Source organism: Antechinus flavipes, chromosome 3 (assembly GCF_016432865.1).
Source record: "Antechinus flavipes isolate AdamAnt ecotype Samford, QLD, Australia chromosome 3, AdamAnt_v2, whole genome shotgun sequence".
Classification (NCBI taxonomy): domain Eukaryota; kingdom Metazoa; phylum Chordata; class Mammalia; order Dasyuromorphia; family Dasyuridae; genus Antechinus; species Antechinus flavipes.
The window spans coordinates 93,089,073-93,099,633 of record NC_067400.1 but is presented as its reverse complement, the minus strand read 5'-3'; the positions used below and the strand labels follow the sequence as shown (position 1 = coordinate 93,099,633).

The following is a 10,561-nucleotide window of genomic DNA, read 5'->3' as shown; positions in this document are numbered from 1 at the left end:
GTGGAACTATTGTCTCCTCCTGCTAGAATATAAGGTATTTAAATTCAGAGACTTTCTTTCAGCTCAAGTTTGCATATACAGTGCCTAGAACATAATAAGTACTCAATAAAATCTTGTTTACTACTTGTTAAACATCTAATTCCATGTAAATTCACTATATAGCTTCTGAGAACCCCCATACATTCATTTGGAAACACAGATAAGAACATCCTAATGGCCAGTAAATTGTTCCAGAAGTTATTCTATGTGTTGGCCAATCTATAGCACCTTATTTTGAAGGGAAAACAAAATTTAATGAATAGGCTTCTAATATTTTCATTACAGTTGACACAATTCAGAAAAATCTATGGTGTTTCCATACCACTAAGTAAAAAATCCATTTTATTTATCATAAAATTTTCTGTTTTATGTCAGTACATGTAGAAGACCGGAACTCTGGAGAAGTATTTTTGAAACAAGGTTTTAACTCAGTGGAATTGATGACATAATGGTTTTCTAGTTCATATATATTTAGTATGATATAATAATATAATCATTCTAGATTGCTTATACTCAGTATATTGTAATGATGTAATTATAATAGGGTATTTAAAGTGGGGACAACTCAGACTCAGATAGAGACTGGTTGAGACTGAAAGACTGTGAGACAGCTGGAGGAGACTGGGTCAGACTGAGACTGGGTCAGACTATGACAGACACAGACTGTGAAGGAGACAATAAAGTCTTTGGACTCTATTCTTGTCTATCTTCTGGGTGACTATTCTGCTGAGACCAAAGCCCTTCCAAAGAACCTCCAGAAAGCTAGCCTAGACATTAAAATGACATATAATGTCTTTTGTCTTTCTTTGACTCTCAGACTTAGTAAAATAGTGAACACATAGTAGGTGCTCTGTAAGTACTTCTACACTGAGACTATAAGTGGGGATAAAGATAATATTTGTGGGACTGGTGACGACGTAGGGGAGAACTGAAAATAGCACTATTAAATGGGGCAGAAATACATTTAAACCATAACCTGATTTCTGAAATAGATGTTTGGAAAGTACACCTGTTTTTTTGAAGCTAGTAAGCATGAACTTATCCATATGCATATTCATTGCAATAACTGAGTACATACTTTTGCTTTTCCTGTGAAAACAGAGCTGAGTTCATTTTTTTCACTTGTAGCTCTGTTTCAGAAAAATCAAAGTTCAAAGGGCTTCCATGAAATTAAAGGGTTTTGACAATTAAGAAAAAAATTAAGTCCAAACTGCAACAATTTCAAGAAATATTTATTTCAACACTATGTAAGTCAGCAGCATATGCATTAGAGGTGCAAATATACCTTATTTATTGGATAATACTGTTTTATTGCAAAGAAAGAAAGAAAAAGAAAAATAAGAGAGAGGGGAAGGAAAGAAGGAAGGTAGGAAGGAAGGAAGGAAGGAAGGAAGAAAGAAAAATGAGAGAGAGGGAAAGGAAGGAAGGAAGGAAGAAAAATGAGAGAGAGAGGGAAAGGGAGGAAGGAAGGAAGGAAAGAAAGAAGAGAGGAAGGGAGGAAGGGAAGGAGGAAAAAAGGTAGAAAGGAAAGAAGGAATGAGGGGAAAAGCTCAGAAAAGAAAAAAAAATTGGCTTTGGTTTTCTAAACAAAGCTACTTTGCTAATGATCCATTCAAGGCAAATTAAAAGGCAGTGTGAACCATTAATTAACCAACAAGAAGTTTAACACACAGGGGAATGACCAAGACACTTTAATAGGTAATCTGGTAAATTCTCAGTTTCTACGTGATCAGAAGCATCATCAATGCCCTTTTGTTTCTCCTTGGCTTCCATCTTTGACTTTAGATCAACCAAAGAAAATGCAATAGAATTTTTTTTAATTGGAATTGAATTTTAAAGTAAATTTATTATAAAGATTACTCATGGTTGCATATTCTCTGTGCTTAATAGAAATGAGGGCATATTTAATGAGAACTTAGAAATTGACATAATAAAGCAAAACAACACTCTCTCCTATTTCCAGTCTTTATGCTATAAAACTTAGATTAATCAGCACCTAAAAAACTAACTAGTCCATAAATAAAATGAAGAAGCAAATCATAAGAAAACAATTTTATTCCAAAAATCTACATATTAAAAGAAAATTTGAGACAAGATGTGATATATCCCAGGCTTATTCTAACAAAAATAAAGATAATTTTAACAAATAAGATAAAACTATGTTGTCTGAAAAAAAAAAAACTGGTGCAAATGCACAGCCAACCAGATAGATATGCATATTTTATATACACATATACATATACCTACACATGTTTAGATAAACACACATGTCACAGTACACTTCTATTTGCAAGTATCCATTACACAGAAGATAGAATCAAGAATAAGTACCTGAGGAGTACCAAAGCTAAGAATCAAGATAAGTGAAAAGATGATAAGAAATTGCATAGCTGTCTTCAATGACTTTGCATCACCAGGCCTAGATAACAATATATCTAAGATTTCTAAAGGGACATGCAAAAGAAATTGTATAGTCACTATTTGAAAACTATTGAAAAAATTATGATTACTAGGAAGTAATCTATAACATTAGACATGGGAAAATGTCATAATCTAGGAAAAAAAATAATGGATGCTTTAAACAACCTTTAGTTAGTGAACTTAATTCTTGTTTAAAATTTGTATTGTATAAATGAAATTATTCTTTATGTGTATATAGAATGGGAAGATCGTTGAATGTTTGTGGGTTCATCAAGAGCATATTATGCCAGACTTACCTAATTTCCTGTTTTTTACAGTTGCCAAAAGATTACATTGAAAAAATCTGGATTTCATCTAGGCATTTGAGTTTTTTACAATATTATTTTAGATATTATAGGAAAGATATGACATGGATACCAATAGCAGTCAAATAGAATCAGAACTGGTTTAATGTCAAAACATAAACAATAGTGATTCACAAATCAGTGCTAAGCTTCAGGGAGATCTCTGATTAAGAGAGTTCTTGTGATATGTCCATGATCTTATTTTAACCTAACTTTTTTTTTTTTTTTTTTTTTTAACCAATGGTGTGGCTAAATCATGGATAGCATGCTTATCAAATTTGGGGATGACAAAATGCTGAATTGCTTACTAAAAAAAAAATTGGATTGCAAAATCAGAATTTTGAAAGTTGTTGGAAATGTTGAGGAATAGGCTGAATACAGCAAGATGAAATTTAATTACAATAAACAACAACGATATCTTTCATTTGGCCTCTAAAATCAACAATATAAGGATAGGAGGGCAAGAGTATACCTTAGCAACAGTTCACATGAAAAAGATCTGTGGTCTTTCTTGAATAACCAGTTCAGTATGAATTCTGAAAGTAAAAATGAAATAAAGTAAAGAACATAATTTTAAGATGAGTTGATACAATAATATGAGATAATCATTAGGTCTGCAGTCTTAGTTTTACCACAATTGGAATGTTGTCTCATTTTTAGTATCATAGTTTATGATTGACTTGACAAAATTAGGCATATCCAGAGAAGGCTGATCAGTATGGTTACAAGGCACTAAATTGTTTAACACATGAATAGTCATTGAGTTTTGGTTAAAAGAATTGAGAATTGTGTCAACCAATTAGTCAATCAATTGAAGAACTGTTTTTTTTTTTTTTTCAGTCTGAGGAAGAAAAAATTCCAATAGTCTTGGAACAAAATAATTCCAATTATAATAGATATACCAGTTGTCTTCAAGCACTAGAAAAGGGGACTAAATTCTTTTCCTTGCATTCAAAGGGAATAACTAGGGTAAAATTTGTGATAGACAATTTTAACTTGATGTAAGGAAAATCATTGCAGTAATTCAGACTTAAAAGGAAAAAATTCTACATTATAAGGTAGTGATTTCCCCATCTAAAAGGTTAAAAAGAGCTGAGTCTGGAAAATCGTTTGTGGGGATATTTGAGGAAGAACTTTTGCTAAAATATTATTTGAACTAAAATTGAAGGGTTTTATCACTAAAATTATCTCTAAGATCAAAGATAACCTATCTTTACGTAAATATAACCTTTTTTTTTTTTTTTTTTTTTTTTACTTCTTACTCCTCTTCATTTACTTTACAACACAATGGCACTGACTTCCTTACCGTTCTTTATATATGACATCCTATCTTTTGACTATGCAATTCCAATGCTATCACATTTGGATTCCACACCAAATATCCTTTCATGCTAATTATATGTCCACAATATCTGACTGAGACATATGTACTGATAGGCTTATCATTAGACTTCTCACAGAATTGCTTTTATAATTATGGTCAATAAGTATCTTTCATCTACTTGACTTCTTAGTGGATTTCTTTAGTTCTTCAAAAATCTATACTTTCTTTAGTAAGTATCTCCCTTCCCGAGTCTTTTATTAATGACATCTCTTTGTTGCAAAAGAGAGTGTTCAAGATCTTATTGTTCTTTTTCTCATTAAAAGAAAATCATCATATGGTCATCTTTTCCGTTCTGTTATTCTTGCCTATCAACTCTGTCTCTCTGTACTATTTAGTACTTTATTACTAATAAAACCACAAACTTGTATTGCTTTAATATGTGCATATGGGGAATAGAAAAACACATGCAGATGGACTAGACAGAAAAGTAGTATTGTTGATAAATATGGTTGTTGCAGCATAAATCATATGGAACACATACAGTATACACATATATCTAATAGTTTAAAAGTATTATTTTATTTTTTAATAATATAATAAACTTTATTTTATTTACTAAATTATTGCTTAGGGCTCCAGAAGTCAGTAAGAGCATAAGAATGCTTATCACCAGCTTGAGAAAAGGTATCCAAGTTGCTTGGTATGAACATAAAAAAATCTAAACATATGGAAAAGGAGAAAGCAGTACTGAAACATAATGCTAAGAATACATATATCACTGTTACCCTTAAAGAATGAGTTTTGAAAAATGGCAGTTAAAATCAGAAAAGAAACATCATAAATATGGCAATTCTATTGCCACCAAAGCATTTGGGGGCAAATTATGCAGTAGAATTTTTTCAAGTAGCCTGTGGTGATCTAGTTCAGATGGATCTGAATCGGCCCCACGTTGGGCGCCAAAATGTGGTGATCTTCTTCCCAAATGCAGCCAGGTGATGAAAGTTCAGATCTTTTATTATCTCCAATATAGCCCGGTTAGCTTAGAGGCCTATCTCTCTGCTTGGTTCCAAGAGCTCTTGCCGCTTTGTCCTTTGCTTCTGCCTCTGCTTTCTTCAGCCTCCAGAGCCAGTACCAAGTTGAATCTGTCTTGCCTTGAAGAGAGGGCTTCTGGCGTAATTCTGCTGAAATCCCAACTTGTCACATAAGATGATGTAGCCCCATAAAGAGTGCAACCCTTTTTCAAATCTTTAATTTTTCCCAAATTAAAAGGAGTGTATTTTCTCTCTTTTTGACCTGAGGAGTTGAGCTCTTCAATCACAGGATATGCATTTATAAAATCAGATATATTTTCTCCTTCATTTTTTGCTTTAATTAATGCTTTTTCCTGATTGCTTTTCTGTTGGTTGATGACATCAGAGTTCTGAATTTCTAAAGTATCTCTGGGTGTAACCTCAGCTGCTATCATGCCCCACCTGTTCTTTGATTGATACTTTGGAGCTGGGCCTTGCCTCTCCTTCCTCTGGGTCAATATACATTTAGAGGCCCAAAGAAAGCCTCGGTTACATTTTGGACATGGAGTTTTGGGTTTTCTCTCACCCTGTCTTCTCACTCTATCTCCATATCTACAATGAGCTCTCAAATGTCCAACTTTTCCACATTGAAAACATCGACAAGTTTCTCTAGAATTCCTCTGCCAAGAAGGACCTTGTCTTTCCATGTTCATCATAGTCTGGGCATAATAAGCATTTGTGCCCACTGTGGCACAGCGTCTTATGATTTCCTCTAAAGGAGCATCTTTGTCTAGCCCCCATATAATTCTTTTGCAAACCTCATTGGCATTTTCCTTAGCCAAATGTTTAGTCATTATTTCTGTTGCTGCATTGTCTCCAATGGTTCTTATTACAGCTGTTTGTAAACGTCCCACAAAATCTGCAAAAGGTTCATTGGGACCTTGCTCTATTTTTGTGAAAGCATTATTTCCATCTTTCTGTCCAGGGAGAGAATTCCAAGCTTTTATTGCAGCCTTAGAAACTTGCTCATACACTGTTATGGGATAATAAATCTGTTCTGAACTCTCTGCATACTGACCTTCTCCAGCTAGTTGGTCAAAAGCAACTTGTACAATAGCTCCTGTTTGCCTATTGCGTTGGGCTTGAATCCTACATAATTCATGAAACTCCAAAAGCCACAATAAATTTTGTCCCAGTTCAAGACATGTTTTAGCGATGGATTTCCAGTCATTCGGGATTAGGATTTCATAAGACAAATTTTCTAGTAACATCTTCTAATCTTGTCAAATTCTGCTTTACAGGAGAAGCTGACTGTGTTTCTGTCTCTCTCCCTCCCCCTTGTTCCACCCATGAAGGGTTAATTGCGGGGGGAGGGTCATGAGATGTGGAATCACCTAATTCCTCCTGCTGTGAAGTATCATACTCAGAATTGTAATTAACTCCATTCTCATCTGATTTGTCCTCCTTTTCACCTAGTAAAGTTGGCACTTCTTCCTCCTGTACTTTCCTTTTCATCATTCTATCACTTAAATAACTTCTTATAGCCAATTGTATTACATTATATGTATTAATTATGTCTTTGGAAATTGAGTCAGGTCCATTTCTATTATAAAAAAGATCCTCTCTTTCTAATGTCCACTGCACTGAGTTTGAATTAGATCTGTAGCATTCACCCAGTTTTTCTCCGATTAATTTCCATTCATCTAAATCTAATTCCTTTTCTGTAGAAAACCAAGGACATATGTATTTAACAATTTCTAAAAATTCAGTGATCTGCTCCAAAATTATAATTAAACCTTGGCTTTCCATAATTTTGACAATGCTCTCTAAACATTTTCCTTGAACAGAAACAGGCTGTTTTCTAAATATCTGTCCCATCTTAGCTGAAATTCTACTTTAACTCTTCTAACAAAATTTCTTTGTTGCACTCACCCTAATTTCTGGGTTGATGAGTCTTTTCCACTGGATCAGGATCAGAGGCTTTTTCACTTGAATCAGGATCGGAGCTTTTCCACTGAAATCCACTGAGGGGGTCTGTTAGCCCCACATTCAGAGCGCCAAAATGTGGTGATCTAGTTCAGATGGATCTGAATCGGCCCCACATTGGGCGCCAAAATGTGGTGATCTTCTTCCCAAATGCAGCCAGGTGATGAAAGTTCAGATCTTTTATTATCTCCAATATAGCCCGGTTAGCTTAGAGGCCTATCTCTCTGCTTGGTTCCAAGAGCTCTTGCCGCTTTGTCCTTTGCTTCTGCCTCTGCTTTCTTCAGCCTCCAACCAAGACAGAGATGGAAGGTCTCTCTTATCTCCTTCTGGGGAGCCCAGCCACTAACTGCTAACTAATTAGAGTTGAATGAGCTTAAAGCTCTTAAAGGGAGGTGTGGACTCCTTTGAAGTTAGAAAGTGTACTTTGTGAAGCTAGCATACTTGTGGACTCCAATGAGTAAAGGTGTGAACACAAGCCTTGTCTTAATTAGTTCTACTTAGTACCTTGTTTCAGGTTCTGGCCAAAACATCTTCTTGTAAGATTAGATCAACTCTAATTAGTTAGCAGTTAGTAAGGATTCCAACAGTAGCCTAATTTGGCTTGCTTTAAAAAAAATTATTCTGAATTAAAAAGGTAGTTCCTTATGGATGACTGGTTTATTCATTGTTCAGGTCATTTAAATATAGCTATTTATGTTCAGTTTCTGTTTGGGTTTTTAATAAATGGTTTTCTTTTCCATTTACTCTCTCACATTAGAGAAGGAAATCACATGAATCTCAAAAGCTGACTCACGTTTTAGTTTCTGTGTAGATCTCCATCACAGATAGAATTTTTCATTGGTCATTCCTCAGAACTAAATCCATTCATGAGTAAATAAAGGCAGTGAAAATTAATTTCATGTAATAAAGGAGGAAAAGCCAAAAGAAGAGAAAAAATGTCACCAAGGCTAGTTTAGTTCTTAATTGGCATTGGATTGTGTAAGGGTTGACTCATAATAACCTAATTATATAATTTTTTGGGGATCTAAGTTTCATTTTAACAGTGAGTGGCCTATCTGAAAAGAACCAGACTATTTGGTTTTACCCTTCCTCTGAATTCAACCTTCTCTTTATGAGGCACAATGTGGATGTACTATAAGACAAAAGTCTGAAATCTTTGTCTATGGAAAAACCTAAATGAAGTTGACATTCATATCCAGAATTTGATGCTGGATCCATAATATCTAGGGTTTCATTTAACTTTTTTCTTCAATTATGTTGATTGATGGAGCCAAGCAATAGACTGAAATTGATATATATTTCTTAGTTCACCACAACACTCTGTAAGGGCATCATGTGGTAATGTAACATTTGTATCTTCAGGGATTTCTTGTGCCCATTCATGATCATTTTCTCATATACACATACGCAGTCTTCAGAGCATCTCAAATTTCTTTGCAACCTTCAAAGGTTGGTGTGGTATTTCAAAATTCAACTCTTGCTGTGCAGTGGTTAATCTATCATGGGATAATCACTTTGGGTTTTTTTTTTTTTCTCAGAAGCTGATTATAACCCAAAACAATTCAGGTGTTTTCTAAGTTCTTGTTGAGGCTGCCTGAAGAGTCATTCTGGATATCCACAGAAATACCCATGGGATGTTTCTGCCTCTCTGCTTCCTCCTCTTTGATTGCCACTGTCACTGAAGCCACCACTGTTACTGCTGCTGCTGCTAAAGCCATTATTTTCAACAGTCTATGTAGATATTTGTATATGAATTCATGCAAACCAGAGTTTCTAAATCTCACAGGTATGAAGAGATAGAATTCCAGGTATGGGAGACAATTTATGCAAAAGCACTGGGCTAGCATGTACTAGTTAATGTTTGATAGAAAACAGTGCTATCTGTTTGATTGGGTCTTAGTAAGCAGAAAGGGGAGGATGGTGTCAAAAATTTGGAAAGGTAGATTATGAAACACCAAAGGAGTCTGATGAATAAAACCCATCAAAGGATAAAGTTTCAGGGTAATTAATGATCAATTAATTAAGATAGTCTGTAATCAACAAATTGATGGTCAGTGGTGTCTCTTGGTAATCAGAGACATGAGGAGAGTCTCTGGAATGTCTTAAATCCCTTCTGAAAGGGAAGTACCTTGATAGGTGGTACTCAACCCTAATTGTTAATATTTAATGAGGAGTTGGGCTAAAAGTATTCAGTTCTAAGAACTGCTAAGAACTTGTATTGATAATGATGAGACATAGTTGCCTCAAGTGGAAAGGAAAAGCCATTTTCTAGCTGGAATTCTCTGGCTAATTTTCTCCTTATTGAGTTGGGTTGCCCTAAATTCTAATGGAGGGGATAAAGATCAAGGAATTCCTCTCCCAGGCATATACTTGTCAAGACTATATTCTGTTTATATTCTAAAAAAAATTACAGTTAGGATGGGGTCCTGACCAAGCCAACCTAGTCAACAAGAATAAGTATGTGCCTTGGGTTCTGGTAGTAATTTCATCACTCAGAGATGAAAAAGTTGATCTTTTTTAAGAATTTGAAGAAGAATAGCATATATCATAAATTCATAGTTATTAATAATACAGTATTAATTTCTCTCATTTCCCCATTGATTTACTTTGGACATGTCTCCTCAATGAATCACTAATTAGTATGACAACTACTTCATCAAAGATTTTTAAAGCTTAGGGCTTATGTTGGGAAATTATATAAGAAAGACAAAGAGATTGACTAAAGCATTTACAGGAGCTATTGTGGAAGACAGATGTTACAAAAAGCAATGGCATAGTTTCTTTCTCAATAACCCATTCCTATTGCCTATTTCATCAATCTATACTGTTTGTGACATCTATGCAAGTACTTGATTTAGATACTGTGTGCAATGGGCTGAAGAGAAAACCTAAAAGAATCTATGAGAATCTGACTTACAGAATGAGCCCTTTTAATTAGGAATTTGGTATTTAGCAATGTAGTTATATAGATGAAGACTGCACATTCATTTAACATCTGTGTTTCTATTTCATTCTTCACCTCAGATTAATGTCCCAGAAGGAGAGGAAACTTCAGTTTATTACTTATCATTGAATTATCCTATAACATAGTAAATTATTGTTGATATATTTAAGAAATTAAAATTACAGCTAACTTTCTTAGATTGATCAGGGCAAAAGATGAACAAAACAATTCTATCAATACAAACATATATGTATATGAATATATCATATGTATGTATGTGTGTATGTAAATTTGGAACCCAATTTTTATATTTGACTTATTTAATTATTTGGTATTATTATTTTATATAAAATAGTTATTTTAGCAATTCAGGAACTTGTAAGGAAAAGAGTTGCAATTTATTGAAAAAACAGATAAGGTGACAGTGAAATTTGAGGTTTAAGAATTTCACTATGGCAGCTATGTGGCATTTGAAATGGAGCTGGAGGAGGCT

General features: G+C 34.2%; 1 pseudogene; it reads right to left on the bottom strand.

The window, feature by feature from the left end:
* Positions 1–8,076: 8,076 nt before the first annotated feature.
* LOC127553284 (ubiquitin domain-containing protein 2-like) lies at positions 8,077–8,755 on the bottom strand (annotated as a pseudogene).
* Between the last annotated feature and the right edge of the window lie 1,806 nt (positions 8,756–10,561).